The sequence below is a fragment of the Vicugna pacos genome, chromosome 32 (genome assembly GCF_048564905.1).
Source record: "Vicugna pacos chromosome 32, VicPac4, whole genome shotgun sequence".
NCBI lineage: Eukaryota > Metazoa > Chordata > Mammalia > Artiodactyla > Camelidae > Vicugna > Vicugna pacos.
The window spans coordinates 23,844,971-23,869,321 of NC_133018.1; the positions used below are offsets into that span (position 1 = coordinate 23,844,971).

The 24,351-nt window shown below is 50.9% G+C and overlaps 1 protein-coding gene and 1 long non-coding RNA gene across 7 annotated transcripts in view; one reads left to right on the forward strand and one right to left on the reverse strand.

Moving 5' to 3' along the window:
- Positions 1-24,351, reverse strand: part of RIMBP2 (RIMS binding protein 2) — a 220,203-nt gene that overhangs the window by 190,135 nt on the left and 5,717 nt on the right. The gene's annotated exons all lie outside the window — the stretch shown is intronic.
- Positions 8,038-14,984, forward strand: LOC140690953 (uncharacterized). The gene is made up of 4 exons (XR_012066367.1): positions 8,038-8,374; positions 10,874-11,040; positions 13,423-13,627; positions 14,499-14,984. It is a non-coding gene; the product is annotated as an uncharacterized lncRNA (long non-coding RNA).

Consider the following 24,351-nt stretch of genomic DNA (forward strand, 5'->3'; position numbering starts at 1 on the left):
GGGCTGTACCCCCTCATGCAGCACACCCACTCCTATATGCATTTGAAATCCACATGGAAACATTCTGAAGACGTTGTGTCCATGCACAGATGCTGACCTCGGTCCTCTGCCCAGGGAAGCCCGAGATTCATGTGATTATCCAAAGACCCCTTCATCACCTCAGTTAACAGGAAGGACTAGGGCTGTTTTCTTAACCGATCATTGTTTTCTGGGGACAGCGGGGAGCAACGAAAAGGCAGAACCCTCTTCAAAACAAGTAACTGCATCAAAAGTTTACATTTTATGTTTTAAGCCTGGGCCCTAAAAGGAAAAGGCCAGGAATCAACATGAGCCTTCTGACCTTGGAGGAAAACATCAAAGATTTCAAGCAGCATTTCTTTCAACAAAAATTTGCACAACCTTGCTTTAAAAAAAAAAATAATAAAACCACTGTGTAAATGTCACAGGAAGGATGCTAGGCGCAAGGTGAGAAGGCTCCAGGGGAGGGAAGAGCATCCTTCCTGTGATCTGGGCCAGGGCTGAGGCTCCAGGCTCTGGGGCCTTATGAGTGTCTCAGTCTCCAAAGTAAAGCTGCTCTCTGGAAGGGCTTATTGGCACGTGCATCCCACAAATATCTGTACTTCCCATTTCACTCTGCAGAGACCAGGGCTTCCAAACATCTCCTAGCACCATCTCTGCACCCCTTGCCATGGGAGGCAGGGGAGAGGGCGGGGAGCACACTACAGAGGCTGCCCAGGGGTGCCTGAGGATGCTCAGGAAGACAGGTTTAAAAGAAGAAATGGCTAGAATGAGGTGCACGGACCATGATGAGGCAGGTAGTGTGATGATGGGAACAAGGATGTGCTGACGGACATTCCTGAGAGGTGGCAGAGTTCTGGTCACCCATAAGTGCAGGAAGTCATCTGGTCCCCACTGCCCCCCTGTTAAGCAGATAATATTGTCATTTTCATTTTAAGGAGCAGAAAGCTGTGAGCAACACTGTGGTTGAGTTACTTATTCACAGAGTATAGTCAGGAAATAGAGGAGGCGGAGTTCAAACCCCCAGGGTCCACCTACCCCTGGCCACCTCCCAGCCCAGCACACCCATCCTCACATTAACACAACAGCATGGTAGATCCAGAACCCCACCACGGTGGAGTCTGGAAATAGCCTTTGAGTTGAGTCTTCCCAAAGAACCAGCCCTCTTTGACCAGGGATCCACCCCTACAGGCACCCAACCCAAGTCAGGCCCTACCAAGGAAAAGGAAAAAGCTTCAGTTTAAATGAGCTTGGATGAGGGACTTTTTTGTTGAAAGAAACGATAACTAAACTGGTGCTACTCAAGGGACCAAAGACAGAGAGGATACCCCTGCCTTAGGAACTCTAATTCAAAAGGACACATGCACCCCAGTGTTTACAACAGCACTATTTACAATAGCCAGGACATGGAAACAACCTACACGTCCATTAACAGATGATTGGATAAAGAAGTTGTGGTATACTTATACAATGGAATACTACTCAGCCATAAAAAATAGATACAATGCCATTTGCAGCAAATGGATGGACCTGGAGATTGTCATTCTAAGTGAAGCCAGAAAGAGAAAGAAAAATACCATATAATATCACTCATATGTGGAATGTAAAAAAAGGACATGAACTTATTTACAAAACAGAAATAGACTCACAGGCATAGTAAACAATCTTATGGTTACCAGGGGGTAAGCGGGTGGGAAGGGGTAAACTGGGAGTTCAAAGTTCGCAGATACTATCTACTATGTATGAAAAAGATAAACAAGTTTCTGTTGTATAGCACAGGGACCTATATTCAATAGCTTGTAGTAACCTGTAATGAAAAAAAAGGAGAATATATGTATGTATATGTATGACTGAAACATGATGCTGTACACCAAAAACTGACACAATATCATAAACTGGCTATACTTCAGTTTAAAAAGTGGGGAAAAAAAAGAAAAGTCAACAGCATCGACCCAAGATTTTACTGGAGGGGATGGGAGGAGCTAGTCTCACAGCGCAGGTTTGGCAGGGGCAGCGAGAGCAAACACAGCTTCATTTCATCACACTCGTGAGTCCTCCTGATCAACCCGTGGCTTTCATTCTCTCACAAAGTATGTGGTTTTCAATCTCCAATGTTACTTTGAAGCAGTCATCTGATGTGTTTCTTTTCCAATTTCCCTTTTGGTGTATATTTTATCTTGCTTTAAATATGCGTGGACTGAGACTATTCAAGATCAGAGAATGAATACTGGACAGGAGCCAAACCATATTTCAAAAGCACATATATTTAGGAGCAGAGGGTTTTTGCCATACGATGCTCAGTCCCAAGATGCTTGATTTTTTTCCCCTGTCCTCTCTACTACTGTACTTGACCTCCCCAGTCCCTACAAAAGACGGCCTAACTGACAATCTGCTCACTCACAGGATGGCTTTGCAACGGGAAGAGGGCTGAAGCATCGGGGCCCCAGGCAGCCTGGGGAGGTGGGCAGGGGGAGGGGAGACCCCACGGCCAGAGGACTTATACTCTGACTTCCGGGTTCCTCAGCCATCTCTGCCTGCCTCGCCAGGGGCCAGCCAGGGGCCTCTGGTTCTGAACCACCGCACCACCTCTGAGACACGATCCTGCCGGCAGGAATGGGAATTTTATTACTTGCATTTAGATATATTCAAATATAAATACAGAGAGACACAAACACTCTTGCATCTTCTCCATGGCACATTTGGAGAAAAAGCAGCCATTGCAACTATTAAAAAAAAAAAACCGACCAGGAGAATAACATTTCACTGAGTAAATTGACAAAAGGTCAAAAAACTTGATCTTTGCCACTAATGTGCTCGGTCTGAAAGCTGAGCCGCCATTTAAATATTCATAGGCAAGATCCCACAGCAGAGCCAGGCAGGGCCCAGTTTACAATAACCAAGTTCCCTTTGGAGAGACCTTCTGGGAAGGAAGGAGCCCACTCCTGCCAAGCGGCAGCAGCCACGGGGCGCTCACCGCTGTGTCTCAGACCCTAAAGGAATACAAGCAATGCTCGGGGCGCCAGACCCCGTGGTGGCTGCAGGCACACATGTGAGAAGATGCCTCAAGCCCCGGCTCAGTGACACCCTCACTCCACTGCTGTTTCCCACTGTCTTCACCCTCCCCCATCCCCATCCCTCCGGCACGCCTGCACCAGTGCTCCCAGTGTATCACTTTAATGCCGCCTTTGCGAAAAAGATCGAAGAGTTCTATAAGGGTGTGCGTGAAGGAGGCAGGAGTGGTCTAATCCAGCGCCCCCCAAGAAAAATGTAATTCAAGCCATATACGTAATCTTAAATGTGGAGGTGGGGAGACTTTAGTGAAAAAGTAACAGATAAGATTAATTTTAATAGTACATTTAGAAGTCAGACATGGAAAGGCAGTATCATGATATCACTTATATGCAGAATCTTAAAAAAATGACACAAATGAACTTACAAAACAGAGACAGACTCAACAGACATAGAAAACAAACTGATGGTTACTGAAGGGGAAAGGAGAGGGAAGGGAAAGATGAATTAGGACTTTGGGATTAGCAGATGCAAACTACTGTATATAAAATAGATAAACAACAAGGTCCTAATGTACAACACAGGAAAGTACATTTAATTTAAATATTAACCTATAATAAAAAACAATCTGAAAAAGAATGCATATATGTATAACCAAATCACTACGTTGTACATCAGCAATTAAGACCACATCATACATCAACTAAACTTCAATAAAAAAATAAGAAATTTGAAAAATAAAAATTGTTAATGCTGTTTTACACACTTTTTCTCTCAACTCAGACTCGCCACATTTGGTGGCTTGACGGCCGCTGCAGAGTGGGGCGGGCGGGTCTGAGAGTCAGGAGGACGAGGTGGGCTGCGCCGTTCCCTGGAACGGGGAGAGGAGAGACTGAGAAGGACGGGAGCAGCTGCTGGTATAAGGCATTGAGAGCACTGGCAGCAGCTCCTGGGTTCGGGGGTCGGGGTTCACTCATCCCAAAGACTGGGCCTCGCACCTCCCTCTTCTTTCCCTGCACTTTCCTCCTGGGCACCTCACAGAAGCCTCCAGTTCAGTGGCTGTCTTTACACAAGTGCCATGTGAGCAAGGGAGCTGAGGGAACACATGGGGCTCCTGAGAAGATTCCAGTGCAAACTGCACGGTGGAAACCATGGGAGATGGTGGGGCAGAAGGGTGTGGGGAGAGGCGGCGATAAAGAGGACACGGACATGAGGCGGTCTGGACCACACTGGCGGGCGCACGGTGAGTCTCTGCACATAGGATCCCTCGGCCTCGAACTCTGGAACCAATGGCAGAAACGCAATCCCACCAAACGCTGAAGTCAGCAGGACGGGCAACCACTCATGCGGCCAGGAAAGCCTTCACTGGACCCTCCGCTTCTTCCTCTGACCATTCAAGGTTAAGAGGCCAAGATCTCATGCGCAACTACACGCAAAGCCCAAGGCTCCTGGAAAGGCCTCTGCCACTGAGGGGAACACACGCTTCCACGTCAAGGAGATCTGCACTCAAACGTCCCTCTCCTACCCACTTAGGAGCCATGTGACCCCCAAAATTACATAACAGGATGGGAAAGGGCCCCTAAAATGGAATACAGAGGCTAGCGAACTGAATCGTATTTCAAATGAACACAAGACCCCATGGAGGGCAGAGGGGGTTCCCTAAGTAACTTACAAATGCAGTACTTGGAGCATGAGCCCTCGAGCCAAAGGCAAGAGAGCTGTGAACAAATACCAAGCTCTGCTCAGCAGTGCTTTCGTCTTCTAGGACTGAGCAGGTGCACAGATACTTGGTGTAAAATGGAATCCCAGTTTCTCATCGCCAAGAGAAAGGAGTCAGACACACGGGAGGGGAGAGGCTGCAGGAAACCCGTGGGTCAGACTGTGTTTGGAAGGACAATTATGAACTCGTGGTTTCAGGAAGATTAAAACTGATACACAGACAGACTCGGAATCAGAAAGATACAGAAATACACACTGTCTGCTGAGACGCCCCAGAAGTGTGACACCCCCGCCGCAAAGGTCACCCCAGGCTCCCAAACTTTGGTTTCTAAGTATCATTCTCCACCAAAAGAAACAGGCTCCTTCAAGAAATGGCTAAGCCTAGGACTGGGGCAGGGAAAGGACAAAGTGAGCTGGAACATCGCATTATGCTTAAAGTAAGTAAAAGCTAAAAACCGACGGTCATACATCAAAACGGCACAGGACGCAGCTTGAAGCAGCTGCCACTGCTCCTTCAGATGAGAGTTAAGGTAAATAATGAAGGTAAATTTCACCACTGAATAAAGTAACAGTCCATTCACACAAGTGGATATAAGTAAACATAAATCTGTAAATGGAGGGAAAGAGGAAAGTTCTCCCTTACAGAGGAAAGCCAGTCAATAAACACGGAAGCAGTGTTAGGGAAATCGCCGCTTTGCGTCTGTCTTGAGTGTACTTGATTCGGATGAGCATCAGCAGATGCTAAAGCGAGTGTTCGGTGAGGCATGGTCTCGGTGCGGCCCCCACAGACCTCGTACTCACTACAGAGGGGGCCATAGTAACTCTGCAGCCAAGGAACTCACAAGGGCCCCTCAACCTAGTGACAAATCAACATCCTCGAACACGCGGCAAACAGACGCCCCGTGTTTGCACTGGCAGGACGCGCTGACACGGAGGCAACGTAGCCTCTGCAGTGTACCTGCTGAAACGCACGCCCTGCGTGCCATCAGGAGGAAACACCAGACAAATCCTGAGTGAGAAACACCATGAAATAACTGGCTTGTAGTTTTCAGAGACGGTCAAAGTAAGGGAAGACCAAAAGGGCTGAGAATCTCCTACAGGTTAAAGGAGATTAAAGAGACGTTACAACGTACATTGTGGTGATCCTGGGATGGGTCCTGGACAGGAAAGGAAGGAATGAAGGAGAGAGGGAGGGGAATGTCCCTGTGGGATGAAAAAGACTTGACAAACCCTACCCATCCTGGCTGAGAGCAGATGGCTCACTTAAACTGGGTAATTTGAAGAAAGCCGAATAGAGGCATTGTTCACAGAGTTGCCGGCAGAGTACAGGAATCAAAAAGATGGAGAAATCCCCCTGGGGCCGGCCACATCTGGAAGCCCACCCCACCCCACCCCAGAAGAGGGACGAGGAGGAGGAGTCACCGCACCGGGTGGGGGGCAGGGCGGGTGGGCTTCAGGACCGGGGAGTGGAACACCCACCACCCTCCCAGCCCTGGCCCTGCAGTTGCTGGGCAGGAGCAGGGTGGAGGGTGGACGCAGAGGCAGGAACACAGCTAGAAGATGCCACCTCCTGGTGTGTAAAGCGACTCCAGGGCCTTTGCTCCTGGTCCCCGAAGGCAGCTTCTGAGCCCCTGGGGTTTGCCAGGTCACAGGCGTGGCCTCATCCTGGCCGCCAGGGTCACACCTGAGTTTATGCTAATACAGTGGCTCCTGCAGGGACCATAGGCTGTTTCAGGATGGGGGTGGGACATACAGGGAAAACCTCGTGACTAAGGGCTGGAGCTTTGCGCCAGGTGATCTCAGCTTAACCCTCTAAGAGGGGAGAGGGCTGCAGACCTTGTGGAAATGACCTAACTCCTCGCAACTGGTGTCAGAATTACTTTGCGAAGAAACAACTGAATGCTGAACAGGCGGTGATGGTGACCATTTTAGCTGACGTTGGGAGGTTTCCAACACACCAGGTGCTTTAGCAACAATGTATCACTTAACCCCACCAACAGCCTATAAGGTACATCTTCCTGCGCATCCTCATTTCACAGACAAGGAAACCATCTCAGAGACAACCATTCGGGATTTGAACCCACACAACTCAAGAGCACACACGAGAGAAATGGCCAGTGGTTCTGTGCCCTCCTCCACTGTGGCTGGGGCAGAGGATGTGTGAGATGGGAACCAACGAGGAGACGAGGGAACAGCGCTCACCACCGGGAACAGCCCAAACCTGGCCCAGCAAGAACAGGATAAGCAGACTCGGCCCAAGCACAGGATTTGAGACGGGCTGATGGAGCGGGGCCGGGACACACACACAACAAGTGCTCAATAAATATGTAATAAATCAGCTCAAAAGCTGGAGTACTCAGTTGGGCATCACAAGATGAGATCCAAGGGAAGACGTACCAGGAAAACCAGCAGCCTGTTCCCCATGCCCTATGGTTAGAATAACCTCTCAACTCCTAACAGGATTCTTCATTCTGAACAGTGTAGACGCTGCCTGTAAAACCATCAGAGAGGTAGCAAGCCTTCTCTGCAAACGCCTGTGCTTGTGCTCGGTCACAGGTTGATGGCTGGCCTTTAAGACGATGTATCCACATCCTGGACCACGGAAACTGTGCATGCTGTTACTTGGAAAAGGGGTCTTCGCAGGCATACAGGTAAAGCAAGATGAGCTCATCCTGAATTACCCAGGTGGGCTCTAAACCCACAGACTGTACCCTTCTAAGAGACACACTGAGAAGACAGACACACAGGTGGAGGGGGGAGGACACTGCAGTCATGCAGCCACAAGTCGAGGAGTGCCGGTGGCCCCCAGAAGCTGGGACGGCAAGGGGTGGAGTCTCCCCGAGAGCCTCTGGAGGGAGCACCGCGCTCTCAGCACCTGACGGCAGTCTGTCATACCGAGTGCAGGCTTCTGAGAGCAGGAACTGTTGCTCCCAGACACCCAGTTTGTGGCCATTTGTTACAGCAGCAGCCGGAAACAGCCCCTGGGAAGCTGAGAGAGGCAGATCCTCCTGGCAGAGGCCGCTGTGAGGGCACCTTCCTTCAGGAAACTAGCAAGTAGGGTGATGGGGGTTCTCACACCAGCACTGGCATGTCTGTCTCTGTCTCTCTCTTTCCTGGCCCTAGCCTCTAGGCCCCCACACATGCTGTTCCCCTCCCTCTGGCATGCCCTTCCACAGGTTTCCAGATGACCACCTCCTTCCTACCACCACGAGCTCAGCTCTGATGTCACAGGTGCCAGCACATAAAGCTGGCTGACCTGACACCCACCCCCTAACACCTTCCTCCCACACCTGCCTCCACCAGAGAGGCTGGAAAGGATAAATACTAACCTATCCAACCTCACCAGCAGCTGCAGTTGTCATGTGACCTAGATCTCCCCCCAGCTCATGAGATGTCTGTTGAGAGAGCTTTCATGATAGTTTCTACTCATGTGACAGGAGCGCTGGATGGGGCTGAGGCCATTTTTCCCACCAGGAGCACAGATGCGGTGCCTGGAGTTACAACAGCCATTTTGTGACCCTGAGGTGGGGGTGGGGGGAACCCAAGAGAGTTTCAGAGACCCTGGCCCTGAGTCAGTTTTAGCAGCTACCTACTTCTAGGCTCCTTATTAAGTGAACTTTAAACCATGGTAAGTCACATTTTCTTACTTTTCGATAATAAAATTCCTAACTGATCGATTTCCTCACCAAAGAGGACTTCCACAACTAACCAATCATCCCCACCAGACACCCACCTCTACCACATGAGTCGGATTAACTTTCCTTGTTGCTTGAACTAAAGTTATCTTGCGACTTTATGGCCTCTCTGTCCTCCTCTGCTCCACCACCAGGACAGGGACACTCTCTGTCTTATTCACCACCTCATCCCCGATGCCTAGCACAGCGATTGTGAAAAGAAGACACCCAGTAAACACTGTTTAATGTTCAACCTCATCACCACTGAAATCTGGGGCTGGAGAATTACCTGCAGCACAAGGCGGTCTTGGCTGGAGAACTACCTGCTGCACAAGACGGTCTTGCACACTGCAGTATGTTTAACAGTATCCCTGGTCTCTGTCAACTGGATGCCAGCAGCACACCCACCAACTATGACAATCAAAAACTTCTCCAGACATCACCAAACGTCCACCAGGAGCAAAAGCACCTGGTTGAGAACGGCTGATTTAATGAGTGAGTGAATGAACGGCCTTCTCTAAGTGCACACAAAAATGGCACCATATGAGAGATGCTGCCAGATGACAAAATCTCAGGAGAAAATGGCACCTAGAAGAGAACTATTTATAGTCAGCTGAATCGAATGAGACAATGGTCAATGGGCCAGCATCTTTGCTCGTCTGTCCTTGGACATGATATGAGATGTGCTCTGACATGTTTTCAGGGAGAAAAGGGCCGAACTTTTATATCGCCCACCTCCCACGGAAGCTTAGAACCCCCCAGATCAGCAAAGGTTGTTCGGCTCAGAATGTGTCTCCAACTCTCTGGCTCGAAGCTCCAAGAGTTCTAAGACAATTCAAGTTAAAACCTCAGATCCCTCACTAAAACTGCACTGCTCTAATTCTAAGGAAAGTTCCACAGATGGAGATGGCAATAAATACACACTCTTGGCCAGGTCTGATTCTCGCAACACGACTCATTAAGTCAATTAAAGCACTTGCTTGGCAGGATTACTTATGGAAATAAGGAATCATTTTCCATCAGCAAGCTGGAGGACGGCTCAACGCCATCTCCAAACTGGCGGGGTGAGTTCAGCTCGTGTGCACAGAATTCGGATGAAACAAACCCTACATCTCTCGAAGCATCTTTAAGGTCCCCAAGCACTTCCAAGTCTATCCGGGACACTGCATCTCCCGTGACAGCCTTGGAGTAGTTTCCTTTGCAGGTGGGAGATGGAACCACAAAGGGGCTCAGTGGCTCAGCCAAGCTGCCAACTGAGCAAGAACCTGAGCATGGGCGTTTCAGCAGCACATCCTCGGCCAGGGGCCAAAGGCAGAGGCCCGCAGGCGCGGGCAATGAGGGAGACAGAAGACAGGTGGGGCTGTGGCACTTGGAAGAACTGCTGCTTCTTCGTGCAAGCTGATTGCTGCCAGAGCCTCTGACTTTTTTCAAGAAAACTGTCAGAAATCTGGAGAATTATGAGAAACGTTTGGGCATTTTTTTTTAAACACTGGCCATAAATTCAAAATTGAAAACACAATTTTGCAGGTCTTATCGGAGCATTTAGATCAACGCTTTGTGGTCCCCACCTTTTTTCTTCCCCCACACCTTCATTCCGCAAGAGGCAGTTTCGAGTCATTTCCTTCTTCTCACTTAGGGATTTGTTCTGCCCTCAGACACACCAGGAAGTCCCCAAGGAATGGACAGCCTTTCTCAGAAAGGAACACGAGATTCCCCGAAGGAACAGCTCCCGCTTGGGAATCTAAGAATCACAGTGCCTGCTCCTGATCTTTATAGAGAAATGTAACTGGCGCTAAATTGTCAGAATAGCCACAAAACTGCTCTGTCTGGGTTCCCAGTAAAGCACGGGAACTGCTGTCAGCAGAGTGGGTGGGTGCCCAACACAGAAGAGCCGCAGACGCCAGCCCGCTGACCTGGAGAGCGGGCAGCCCCACCCTCTGTCTCAGGCACAAAGCGGCCAAAAGCGCATTTAGGGAAGCCCTCAACAAGTGACCCACACCGCAACTCAAACGTGGATGCAGGGATCGAGGCAATGCCGTCCCTACGCTAAACTAGAAGGAACTTCCAGTGGCTCAGCAGCTCACTGGCTGGGAAATCTCAGAGGCACGGCAGATCGCCGAGGTCTGGTTTATTCCTAAGTAAATTTTTTTGATGCAGTTTTAAAAAGGATTGTTTTTTCACACTAACAGTGAAATATCAGACAAGCAAAGACATGAAGCCAGTCTCCGCATGTTAATCTTGTACCCCGCTGCTCTGTCAGCTCTAGCAGCTTCTGCGCGCAGGCTTTATGGTTCCTGCACATAGCATTCTGTCATCTGCACACAGTGACACTTCACCTCTTCTCTTCCAGTGTGGGTCCCTCTTATTTCTTTTTCTTTTCTGATTACTATGGCTAGGACTTCCAATAGTATGTTGGATAGAAGTGGTGAGAGTGGGCATCTTTGTCGTTTCAGATTTGACCACGAGGTTTGGAAGGAAACACAGGTGGGCTTGTACATAAAACACTGGGCTGAGGCCTGACACAGTCCAGCTTCCAGTCAGTAGGAAAGTGGTTGCATCAGAATTGAAGAGCTTTCTCCAGGATAAGGACACTGCCATGCAAAGCGTGGCAGCTGCACAGGTGAGAGCGCCCTGTCCCTGAGGCCATAATGCACATCCCTGACATTTATTAGGTGTTACTCACTCCAGTAGGCTGTTTCTAAATTAGGATAAAACTCACACAGCTTAACATTTACCACTGTAACTGTCTTAAAGTATACAAATTATGACATGAAATGCATTCACAACATTGTGCAAACTTCACCACTAGCAAGCTCCACGATGTTTCCATCTCCCCAGACAGAAACCCCATCCCTAGTAGCAGTCACTCCTCGTTCCCTTCCCGCCCCCACCCCTGATATCCACTTGTCTACTTCCTGTCTCTATGGACTTGCCAATTTTAGGCATTTCTTTTAAATAGAATCATACAAAGGACAAACAGCATATGACATCACTCATATGTGGAATCTAAAGAAATAATACCAATGAACTTATTTACAGAACAGAAACAGACTCACAGACATCAAAAACAAACTTACGGTGATCGGGGGAAAGGAGAAGGAGAGATAAAACAGCTCAGGGTTAGCAGATGCTACTGTATACAAAACAGTTCAATCCCCAGTGCTTCAATTTAAAAACAGACAGACACAAACTCTAAGGGGCAGAGCCATGGCTGGAACCCAGTCTTCCTGAACACCACCCAGGGGGCGGTGCCCAATGGTGGTAGAAGGAAACACGGACGTCCCACCCTGCTCTTCCGCCCAGGCCGCAGCCTCCCCTTGGGCTCAGGCGGATTTAGTCTGCAGATCTTGGGGAACACAGGCTCCTCCAATTCTGCTCACGGACAACCACCACCAGATCCCCGCCAGATCCCCGCCAGCAGAGCACCTGCCCAGCCAAGCGGGCCTCCCTGCTCTCGGCTTGCTCATCCCCACCTCTGTGCCTGCATGCAGAGACGACCAGAGGCTCCAGCGTCTCCCCAGCGCCACGATGTCCACTGCACCCTTGGCCTTGCAGGGAAGCAGGAAGAACCTTCCTCTGCATGGCCTGGCCTCTCCTCAGCCAAGTCACTGCCTCTCCCCTTCGCCCCTCCTTCACCCCTCCTACAGTGAACCCTCACAATTCTCTCCCAAAAATTCCCTCTGAGGGTTGCCTGCACTGGACTGGTGTCAGCTACAGGTCATAGAAAATCCGTGCCTTGTCCATGATTCACAGAGAAGCGTGTCTCCAAAATGCTGCCATGTCCTGTGCTGTGGCCCGCCTGGCCAACAGACAGACATCCTGGGGACAGGCAGGCCTCGGGATGAAACCTTCTCCGATCTGCTACCTAATGCTGCCACTCCTCAGCCCACACCCCCCTCCAGCCCCGCCTACTTCCCATGAAGGGAAGTTCTTCTGCGACCCTGGAGACGCCTGCAGACTTTGTGCTCAGAGCAGCCCCTGTCTGGGTGGCCCCTCGCTGCTCCCTGGGCAAGAATCCTCCAGAATGAAGCCTCTGCTTACAAGGCCCAGGTGTGCTTCCTGCCTGCCGCTCATCACAAATTCTGTGTGCCGCTCAGTCGAGACAATTGGCTAAGGAACAGCTCAGCGTCTCATCACCCTTGCCTACTGAGCGACCAGCACACACTACACACCCCTCGCGGGCTTGTTCAGCGTGCAGGACACTGAAACGCCACACAAACAGGACCCGGGAGACGGTCATCGCCTCCCTCCCACGTGAGGAGGACATTCACATGGGGGCCCCTGAATGGAGGAGTCACAAGGCTCCCCTGGACCTGATGGGCTGATCGATGCGTTTAAACCCCCACTGAGGTTAAAAGCCACGGCTGTGCCTGGCGTAGGGCCGAGTCTGCCAAGATGAGGATCTGACGATGAAGCAGACCGCTGGCACCACCGCGCTGGGCCTGGGCCACGGCACCCACGGCCTGGCCTCCAGCCCACAGGCCTGCACGTTGGCAGGGGCAGACTGGAGCGGTGGGGAGCCAGGCAGCGTCTTCCAACACTGTGTGTCCCCTGCCAGCTGGCCGGACGCCACTCAGGGGCCTCCGCAGCCAGGGGCCGGGAAACCAGGGGGCTTTGGTGACTCCAGGGTGTGAACTGGAAGTGGTGGAGGGAAGAGGGGACGGGCCGCAGTTTGCACCACCCCATTTACAGGAAATGACACGCACACACCAGCTACGAAGTGTTCGTCTATAACCTGGACGTCGCACTGAAAGTATGCACTTTCTTTCTCATGAATTCCTTAATGTTCCTACCTTTTTAAAGATGAAAACATCATCACTATCTCTTCGGGTTAAAAATCACCCAGACACACACGTGTCATAGTCTCTGTGCATCCTGGCTTGTCACTTGTTTTATAAACTAAAGGAAAGTTAAAGGAACAAAGAAAATACATGAAAAGAAAATTTGTTCCATGTGGTTTTATGGCTTTTATTTTACCAGATATGTGTTTCTTTTACTAAAGTCCCAGGTAGCCGGACATTGGACAAAAGAGGTAAACAGAAAATAAAAGCAATGCTTTCAGACGAAGACAAGTATATACGTATACCCAACTGGATCACTGCGGTCAACCAGAAACTAACACAACGCTGTAAATCAACTGTACTTCAATTTAAGAAAAAAAAAGCAATGCTTTCTAAATTTAAGACAACCTAAGCAAAGTGGAAAAGGTAAGAAGGAAAAAAATTAAAAATTAAGAATTTCTATCATGCAGAATATAAGACTTCCAGACACTGTCCACCCATATTCCCACGTGGAAACAAACAAGGCCCTTCACTGAGCAGGCGTACTACCTGCCTGCTTTACACCACTGACGGCAACACTAACGGAACATCCAGGTGCTGCAGGGAGAAGGCCCCACAGCACGGTAAGCGCCAGCAGTTAGGTCCCCGGCACGCACCCACGAATGAACTAAAACGGCGCTCACAGTAAAACGGGTTTTAGAAAACCGCAGCCCTGATTTTCTTAATGGAAAATGGAAGAAGCCCAGAGACCCTCACAACCTTGGCCCACAGGTTAGATCAACCAGCCATACCCCTCGCGCCGAGGGAGGCGGAGCGCGCCTCCCATGGAAGTGCGCAGCACGTTACCGCGGGCTCTGCCGCCACGGCAGACGCGGCTCCCGGCGCCCAGCCTGCTCCGGGCCGTTATTCCCACCTGGACTCTTACAACGGGCCCCTGCCCACCCTTGCCCGCCGAGTTCTCCGCACAACCACGCGGCCCCTGGAGTCGGCAGTCACGTCCCTGGGGCTCCACCCGTACCACAGAACCTACCGTCGGTACCTGGCGACCGAAAAGGCCAGACCCCACTGGCCTCCTCCCACACCCCTCTCCCCACCGCACCCCCTCCCTGCCTCCCTGGCCGTCTCGTTCTTCCAACCTCACTCCTGACATCAGGCAGCACATGGGACATTGTAGAACTCCGGAACACTCTTCCCCCAGCATCCCACTCCCTATTCAAATGCCACCCCTCAGATCTCCCCACATGAGGGGCCTCACCTAGCCCTGCCTGGCCACTCTCTCACATCCCTGTCTTCACAGCACCTGTCACCATCCAGTATCGGCACACAGGAGGACAGCAAGGGACAGTGAATGGACAAAGCATGTTCTCCAGGAGAGCGGCCACGAGACTCAGAGTGAGTCACGGTCACCTGCCATACCCAGATGACCCTCAAAACTCTCCTGGAGGATGGCGGGCGGGTTTTGCCAGCCCGCAAGCCCGGAGCTGGGGAGGCTGTGTCAGGAGGATGCCAGGGCCTTTCTCGCTGCCCTGGAGCTGGTGACCAGGGCAGGTGACCTGTGAGAGCAGGGGCACTGAGGACCTCACGTTCTGAAGACGCCAAAATGGAGGCCAGATGTCCCCCTTGAGGCTCCCGAACAGGCACAGAACTACTATGCTGCCCCCCAGCAGCTACTTCCAGCGACCCCCAAGTTCAGCTACTCAGCCTTGAAGCCTGGTGGACCGGGGCGTGTAACCCACCAGGGACACGGGACGGGTAGCTGAAACAAAGGTTTCATGAACCACAACTGTGTTCTCCACTATCTTCACTTCCACTCCATCTCTGACGACCTCGAGTCTGTGATCACTAACGGGCTGCGACCTGCAGTTTGAAAAGCAGTGCACGTGCTGCTCTATACCAGCCACCGCGACCAGTTCTCTCGCGCCCGCATCCCCGCATCCTGGCGCTGCCAGACGGGAAGGGCTCCCACACGGAGCGGATGAGATGACGGGCATTGAGTGTGGGGTGCACAGTTGACAAGGACGTCCCCCTTCTCTCCCATAAGCTGACAAGGAAAGTGAATGTTCGAGATCACAGGGACATGGCTGGAACAGGTAGACACACCTGTCTACCACCCAAAGCTGGGTGGGGGAGGGGACCCACCAACCAGCAACTCAGGATTGAATCCCGAGTGCTGGCTGATGCAGGGACAAGCAGAAAGACCACCAGAACTGAGCAGTGTGGCTCCAGCCTTCAGGTGGAGTCAGGAGAGGCTGTGCCCATGTCCCACGACCACAAGCGGCACTGACCATCAGCTCCCGGCTCTGAAGGTCTGAGTATGGGCAGCTCAGCCAGGCCCTCTGCTCAGGGTCACAAGGAAGAAATCAGGGTGATGACCCCAGTGGGGGCGCAGCTGGAGGCCCTGCAGGAGAATCTGCTCTAAGTCACTGGCAGAAATCAGCCCCCCATGAGTGCAGGATTGCCGTCCCGCCTCCTCGCACGCTGCTGGCTGGGGCCGCTCAGCAGCAGGAGGTGGCCTTCTGGTCCCCACACGTGCGTCCTCCATCTTCATCATCAGATCCTTCTCCATCCTCAACCCTCTGACTCTCCCGCCTGCCTCCAGCCAGACAGTGCTCCTCTTTCAAGGGCTCGTGAGATCAGATCAGACCTTCGCAGGTCTCTCCCTCCAAGGCAACGCCATCACACGGTGACATCCCACTGTATCCACAGGTTTCCGGGAGTTGGGATGTGGGATCTAGGAGCACATTTAGAGCTCTGCCTACCACAGAAGTCTCTGCAATTCCCTGCTGACCGGGAACCTGAGAGAATGTGATTCCAAGCTGCTGGCAGCCACTCTGTCACCATGAGGGGAAGGCCCACTTCAGAATGCAGAAAGAAGAAAGACTCTTCATTCTGGTGACACCACTGGAGCCCTGAATCGAGCCAAGCCTGTCGTCCCCTGCACCCTGGGTCCCTCTGCTGATCCAGCCCATCCATTCTCCTTTGGCTCACTCCAGTCTGGGAGGGCTTCTCTGTCTTTTGCAAACAACAGTCCTGACTTAAGTAACTGGGCCACTGTGCTGAGGGCCCCACACCAACCATGGCAACCACACACCTCCACTGGAAACTCCCGATGCCAAGGAAGACATAAAAAGGGTGCGTTTTTCCTTCCGGGAGGATGTGATTTCACATGCCAGGAGCCCACAGGCCCGGCCACCCAGCTGGGACTCACGGGTCACTTCTGAGGTGCATGGAGACCCCCATGGCCCACAGGGAAGCGGGCCAGAGGGGCGTCCTTCTCCCAGAGGGGACACTCTGTAACCTACACACGGTCCCCAGGGAAAGGGGAGACAACTGGCAGGGGTGTGTTTGTTATCAGAGGTGAGGAGGGAGCTCTTCAGAGGGGTGCTGGCCCCTCTCCACATGGTCTGATGAAGGACAAAGGGAGAGGTCTACAGCGCCCCCGGGAGGCAGGTTAATGCCACTGGGGCGTCCTCCTGTTCCCACAGTAATTCCACACAGGACCCGGGGAAGGCCCGTGATTCTCTCAACCTGCGAGCAGGTGCCACTCCGAGCAGGCTTCCCATGGAGATGGGGAGGATGAGAAGGGAACTGGGCTCCAGCCTTCGTCGCACAGAGCCCGGGGTGCCCTTCCCTCTATTCCTCCTCCCATCCATCCTTCCCCAAAGGCCAGGAAGAGAGGAGCGCCCGAGGCCCCTTCTGCTTAAGCAGCTGAAGGAGGTGGGGCCCACCTCAGCTCTCAGAAGAGAAAACGACACAGTGGTCGTGTGGTGGCACCGGTGCAGACGTGGGAGAAATTATCTTTAAGTAGAAATTAGCAGGAAAGTGAAGGCTCCTTAAGGGCATGAGTGATGCTTTATTCACTGTGACCAACAGGGGGCTGTGGCTGTGTCGGGAACGTCGCAGGCAGCCCGTAAGGCTTCCCAAGACAGTGGACGCACCCCCAGATGGTGGAAGCTTGCGGTTACCTGAGAGAGGTGGTCTGGGGGCGCCTCGAGGGGTCTAGGAAACCAGTACTGGGTGCTGCCAGGTGGAGAAGGAGAAGCTACTGGTTGACAACAGTACAGAAAGAAGAAAGCCGGCCATGTCTCAGCCAGCAGCCAGAAAGGGATGCGGTGAGGCCCGATGGGCGGCTGGACTTGCCAGCAAGGGCGGCCTCTGTGGGGAACCCCCCGGAGCAGGAGACAAGGGGGTGGGCTTCATTCCTGACACTGGAAGAAAGCCTCAGGGTCCGCAGGACAGGTGAGTTCACAGCTGGAAGCCTTAAATCCAAAGCCTCATGGGGTTGGTGGGAAGAGACAGAGAGGGCCCAAGCGGGATTCAGAGGAGACCCTCACCTGGACCAGTGAAGTTCAAGTCCCCTGGGACCGACCAGGTCCAGCCCACATCTTTCCTGAGTGTCCTTTCCAAGCCTCCCCCTGCCTGCTCCCTTTCCTCCCCCGCTGATTTATAACTGAGCCTCTTAACTGCCTCGTGTTGAGCAGTGATGGATGAAGAATGATTTGATGAGTCCTTTGTTCTCTTTTTTACGTACTAAATTTTAACTAAACACCATTAAAGTTACCCTGTCCTGATGCCCAGAAATCAATCTCACTGAGACCCTGGAGGTCTCCTTCCAGGCAGGGTCCCACTGCCGGAAGGCGGCCCCCTGGTTCACTGTTCCAGCCTGACCCATTCCCAGTCTCGCCCCACTGCCGCCATGGGTGAGGCTCCTGAAAGGAGCTGTCCAAACACCAAGGCATGGCTGACCAGACTGTGGGGTCAACTGCGTAGGCCTTAACACCATTTCTTACAATAGAATGGGACAGGATGGAATGAAATTGAACAGAGACACACACGTTACGAACTGTTATCATCCATCTCTATTTCACAGACAAGGAAACAGAGACAAGCTCACTCCACGAGCAAGTAGCTGAGACATGACTTAAAACACAAAACTGTCTCCCGCGTCCCTCAGGCTTGCCCCACATTTTTACTGTAGCCCTTCTCAGAAGATTCGTGTCTGTCTCTCCTTCTTGTCTATGTATTTCATTAAATAAGATTTTATATTCTGGTGTGCAATTGTGTAACAATTTGATTGAATGGATGGATGGATGAAATGTGATTTTTAAAAAAATGCAGACAGTATCTCTAAACTCATTTTCCCAATTTTCCTTACAGTTCCGATCTCAAAACAATCAGCAATCACAGAAGACTGCACCCTGCAGGGACTCGGGCAGTAACACTTTTCCATCCCCACCCAGGAGGGCAGCTTAAAGACAGCGTCGTACAAGAATGACACTTTTTGAAAATGCATTTCCTAGAACTTTCCTTTCATTTTTTTAACGGAGGTACTGGGGACTGAACCCAGGACCTCCTGCACACTAAGCAACGCACTCTGCCACTGAGCAGTTCCCCACTCCCCTAGAGATACTTTCAAGATACTTTAGACAATTGGGAAAAGCCTGAGTACACACGTTCACACACAAACACACACACACCCAACGCTGGCACAATGACAACCTATGAAAGAGAGGCATCCCAGGGAAATTAGATCAACCACTGTGATGGCTATTTGCCATATGTGCCTCCCTTTCAAAATAGTGACCCTCAACGCCAGTGAAACGCAAGGAGGATTCACCTGCAGGCCTACTGCAAGAGAGGCTCACAGGCCAGAAGAGAAACATGCACTGGATGAGGGGAGCAGGGGTTTGGAAGACCTCTGTGGCCCACCCAATATGCATTCACTCTTCTTCCTCACAGAATTCGAGTCGTATTGGTGGTGGTAATGCCCCAGTGCCACAGCTATTATTTCCCAGCTTCTGGTGCAGTCTGGGGTGGGCACCCAACAGGTATGACCAATGAAATGTGGGCAGAAGTCACTGAACAGCGTTCCCAAGAAAGGGGGGTGCTGCAGCTGTCTTTTTTTCTTGCCCACCATCGTTTCCCCTTCTTCCAGCCCGGAATGTGGACATACCAGCTGGCGCTCCAGCAGCCATCCTGACAGCATCAAGACAAGGGTCACTGTCATCAAGATGACAGAGCAGCAAGCTCGAAGCCTGAGTCCTCAGTGATTCAGTGAAGCCAACATACCTGGAAGCTCTGGCCCTCCTACATTTGAAATTTTCATGTCATGAAAATACAAAGCCCTATCTCATTTGAGGATGCATTTTCTTTAACATGCAGCTGAACATAATCCTGAATGATGTATCTAGGACACAAATGGACCAGAGGGGCTGCTACACGCTGCACAAACCATAATCCTTGAGCAAGATTCCCCTCCAGAAGAGCAACCCTGACAGCCCTGCTCGCTGAAGGATGAGGAAGCCGGAAGTGCTGACTCAGCGCTCTCCTGTCACTCCACCAGTTACCACCTATTAACTCTCCAGTGCTGGAGATCACTTCCATCCCGTGATCTTCATCCAGGCCACCAACCTCTCTCCCCTGGATTATGTAACAGCCCACTCAGTGGTCTTTCTTCTAGCTGTGTCCTTTATCATCTCTTTTTTTTTTAATGTGTACTCCTACACACTTTTTTTTTAATGGAGGTACTGAGGATTGAACTCAGGACCCCAGGCACACTAACCACGTGCTTTATCACTGAGCTCCACCCTGAATGTGGAGAATGAGATGAGATGAAATTTTTGTCGTTTTAACTCACTGAGATTTAGGGGTTGCTTGTCAAGGCAGCATGAACATAACCTACCGTGACGGATACAAGTTTGGCATGTGTCTTTTAAAGATGAATGCTTTAACAAAATGTGTAATCCATCCACCTTTTTGTGTCACCTCTTTTGAAGACGACATCAAAAGTGCAGACTCAATGGCCTCTGTCACGTAGGATGAGGCTGAACAGCCCTCCCAAACTTCTGGCAAGAGTCTTTGCCTGTATCTAAACAGGAGTAAGAAATGTCGACTGAAGTAAAACGCACAAATTAAAAGCTGAGAGTTACGTTTTATTCAGTGGACTTCTGAGGACTCGAACCCAGGACGCAGCTCTAAGAGGCTGTTCCAAAGTGGCAAGGGTACATAGGAGTGTTTGCAACACAGACCAGGTGGTTGGAACATCAAAAGATTACTGTTAATTAAAGAAAACCAGGCATCCCAAGTTAAGGAGCTCAGCGCTTTCCGGTGTGTGGGAAGATGCACAGGTCTGGGCTCACTGAAATCACTCCTGTGATCTGCACCTCAGCTGTCTGGCGCCAGGGCCTGTGCTTTCCCATCCTCAGTCCCCTCAGGCGGCACCGCTGAGGGCGGCGGCAGAAGCCAGGCAGCCTGCTGGTCTCCATCCTGAGTTCCCTCTGCTCACCGTCGGGGGTGGCAGTAGCAGCTGATGACTTGATGGCTGCAGCATCCTTTGTTTACTGATACGGCAGGCAATATTTTTCATTCACCAAAAGCAGGGTGAAGGACTCTCCACACTCCAGGGGAAAATGCATTCTCAGCTTCCCAAGAGAAGGATTTGGTAAAGCATCGACCAATTGCAAGAAAACTCGTGTGCGCTGGGGCCCCAGCGCGAGGAACACACAAAGGACAAGTGTGAGAGTCCCCAGACTCCTGTCTTAGCCGCTTTTTTTAACGTCTTCTAGCAGGAGAGGTTTCTGAACTAAAAATTAACAAAGGGGCTTGTGATGATTCTATAGGTTTCTAATTACAGTTTCAATTAAAACCAAAAAAAAAAATAAAACCCCAAAAACCTTCTTCACAGACCAGTTCTTTTCCAAGGTTCTCTCTCCACTGAGCTCTGCTCCCTCTGCGCTCTGCATGCTTGGATGACGCATCTCCAATCCCATCTTCTGTTGGAAGCAAGTACTTAATGCTTTGACATCTGGGCTTCTCCTCACAGCGCAGACCTGAAAATATTCCCCTTGGGAGACATCTGCTTTTGTTTTCAAATGAGAATACATTTCCCGCTCCGGAGTTCTAGGCGGGAAGGACAGCTCCCCGTTCATCTTTACTCCTCAGGTGATAAAGGAGCCCTCTCTCCATCCCTAAACTGTAACCTGTGCCTCTGCTTTATACCTGAGCTCCTGGTAACGTCCACAGCAGGACCCGGTGCCGGGATAAAGGCACTCAGTGTGCCGTGGGCCCCCCTCTCCTTCTGGAGTTGAAACAGTTAGAGGAGCCAAGCAGGAGACGTCAGTGGCTGAAGAAGGCCAGGTGCGGTCAGCAAGGGGGAGTGGAGATGAACGGAGCCTCAGAGGAGTCTCCTGTTAGGTGACCTTGGCCTCCCCGACGCGAGTTCCGCTTCGAACGTGCCAACTGTAGAAGCAGAACACCAACCTCAAGACCCAAGAAATGATGCACAAGCACTCCCTCTAACTCCTAGAGATGCTGATGCCACCGCGTTCCACCACCACGGCGGTCACCCAAAGGCAAGGCCGCTGGGAAGCCCCAAGGCTCCCGTCATTCCCAAACCTAGCTCCGAAAGCCAAGTCCAGTGCTACGGCCAGGATCGCCAGCGGCCCCTAGTATCCATTCTCGCCTTCATACACGTTAACAGAACTTCGTGGCTGGATATACGGCTGCCGGGTAACGACCACCTTTCCCAGCCTCCCTGGCAGCTACGCGTGGCCACGTCACTGAGTCTCAACCCATGAGATGCATGTAAAAGAAGCGGTGCTGACACTCTGGGTGGTGTCCCCCAGGAAGGGGTGTACCCTCTCCTTCACCCCAACTCCATTCCTGCCATTGGGAATGAGGCTGTGCTGAAACCTGTGGATCAGACAGTTGAGGCCAGAGCAGAGCAACAGGACAGCAGGAACCCGGGTTTTCAAGCCTGGGGAGCCCCTCTGTCAGACATGGACAGCCTAACCCGGACTACTGTTTAATCAAATGCTCTTGGTCACTCTAGCTTACTGAAGCTCGTTACAGCAGCAGAACCTGTCTCCACACTAACTCAAGTGCTTTACTCCACCTGCCCACTTGACGAGGTCCCCTCCATCACCCTGAGTGTGCAGGCCTTCTGCCCTCCCTCCCCGGCCCTTCACCAGGGAAACTGTCCCCCTCTGGAAGGGAGAGTCAAGACGTCGACCCCATCAAATACTGCTCCCAGGTCACAAAAGTCCACCGTCTGCAATTGTGTAAATTTTTTATTTTAAAAAATTCCAATTTTTAAATGTTCATAACCAATTTTATAGTTTTTTTCTTAACTCTGTTGGACAAAAACATGTGCATGATGGCCCTCAGTCTAGAAATAAATGCCCATCTGTAACCTCCGAAAGATATCAGGGGCCCCCAACCATCCACATGATTTATGGAAAAAATGCCTTCTGAACCGTCACTGGCCAGAGAACACCTACAACCTTCCAGTTACTGAGGTCTTTCCTCTCCACTCAAACCAGGCTGGCCAGACCCAGAGGCCCACGAACGCCAGTCCCTCGACAGCAGTGTTCCTTCCCCTTCATCAGCTCCTTCAGATGCTACCTGAGTTGAGGAGATTCCTAAAACACCAGCCTGCACCCCACAGGGAGCCCCTCGGGGAATACTCATGGCAGTGTTTTGAATGGTGTCCCCCCAAAATTCGTGTCCACTCAGAACTTCCGAATGCAACTCTATTTGGAAACAGAGTCTTTGCAGATGCAATTAATGTAAAAACGGAGGTGAGACCGTACTGAATTAGAGTGGCCCCAAATCCAGCGAGTGTGTCCTTCTAGGAGACAGAGAAGGACAGATGGAGACCCAGAGCAGGAGGCCACGCACAGATGAAGTCAGAGACTGGAGTGATGCTGTCCCAAGTAAGCAGCATCAGGAGACACCAGAGGCTCAGACAGCAAGGACCCGCCCCTGGAGCCTTCAGAGGATGTGTGGTCCTGCCAACACCTTGATTCAGACGTCAAGCCTCCAGCCCATGAAAGAATACAGTTCTGTTATTTGAAACCACCAAGTCCGTAGTAAACTGCTGCAGCAGCCCTGGGAAAGCCACACAACCACTAAGCACACACCAGACGGGCTACCATCCAACAAGTACTTTCTGAGCACCTGCCGTGTGCAAGAAATTGTCCCACGTACGGTGGGCATGTGCAATGACACATGACCCTGCCCTCCAGGAAGCAGTTTTCTAGGACAGACAAGAGAGGTGTGCAGACAGCCAAGACACAGGGAAACATCAGAAAGTACTAAAACGGGGGGAGGGTGTAGCTCAGTGGTAGACTGTGTGTCTAGCATGCACAAGGTCCTGGGTTCAATCCCCAGTATCTCCATTAATAAATAAATAAATAAACAATCCTAATTACCTCCCACTCCCCCCCAAAAAAATACTGGTTCTGCTCTAATTCAAAAAGATACATGCACCCCAGTGCTCACAGCAGCACTATATACAACAGCCAAGACATGGAAGCAACCTATGTGTCCATCAACAGATGACTGGATAAAGAAGCGGTGGTATATTTATACAATGAAATACCACTCAGCCATAAAAAAGAATAAAATAATGCCATTTACAGCAATATGGATGGACCTAGAGATTGTTATTCTAAGTGAAGTAAGTCAGAAAGAGAAAGAAAAATACCATATATCACTCGTATATGGAATCTAAAAAAAAAAAAAAGAAAATAAGAGGACACTAATGAACTCATCTACCAAACAAAAACAGACTCGCAGACATAGTAAACAATCTTACAGTTACCAGATGAAAGGAGGTGGGCAGGGATAAATCTGATAGTCTGAGATTTGCAAATGTTAGCCACTATATATACAGATGTTAAAAAATCATATTTCTTCTGTACAGCACAGGGAACTATGTTTAATATCCTGTAATAACCTTTAATGAAAAAGAATATGAAAATGAACACATGTACGTACGTGCATGACTGGGACACAGTGTTGTATACCAGAAACTGACACACTACAACTGACTATACTTCAATAAAAAAAAAATTTTAATTAAAAGATATTGGTTCTCCACAAAGGCCAATTTTTAAAAAAGAAAGACAGGCAGGAAAGAATCGTAGCCAGAGCCTGCTGGACAGCTTTACAGAGGAACAACCCTGAGTAGGCCTGGTGAGACGACACCGTGGTTAGGACAGTCACTCCAGCAGGAAGGAGGAGCCTAGGACAGGCGCCTGCAGGCCCCAGCCCCTAGCACGTTGCTACCCCTTCTGCTTGGCCAGGCCGGGACGCCTGCAAAGCGCTGTAACAGTATGGAACAGCTGGGCAGGCCACGTCACCTCTGT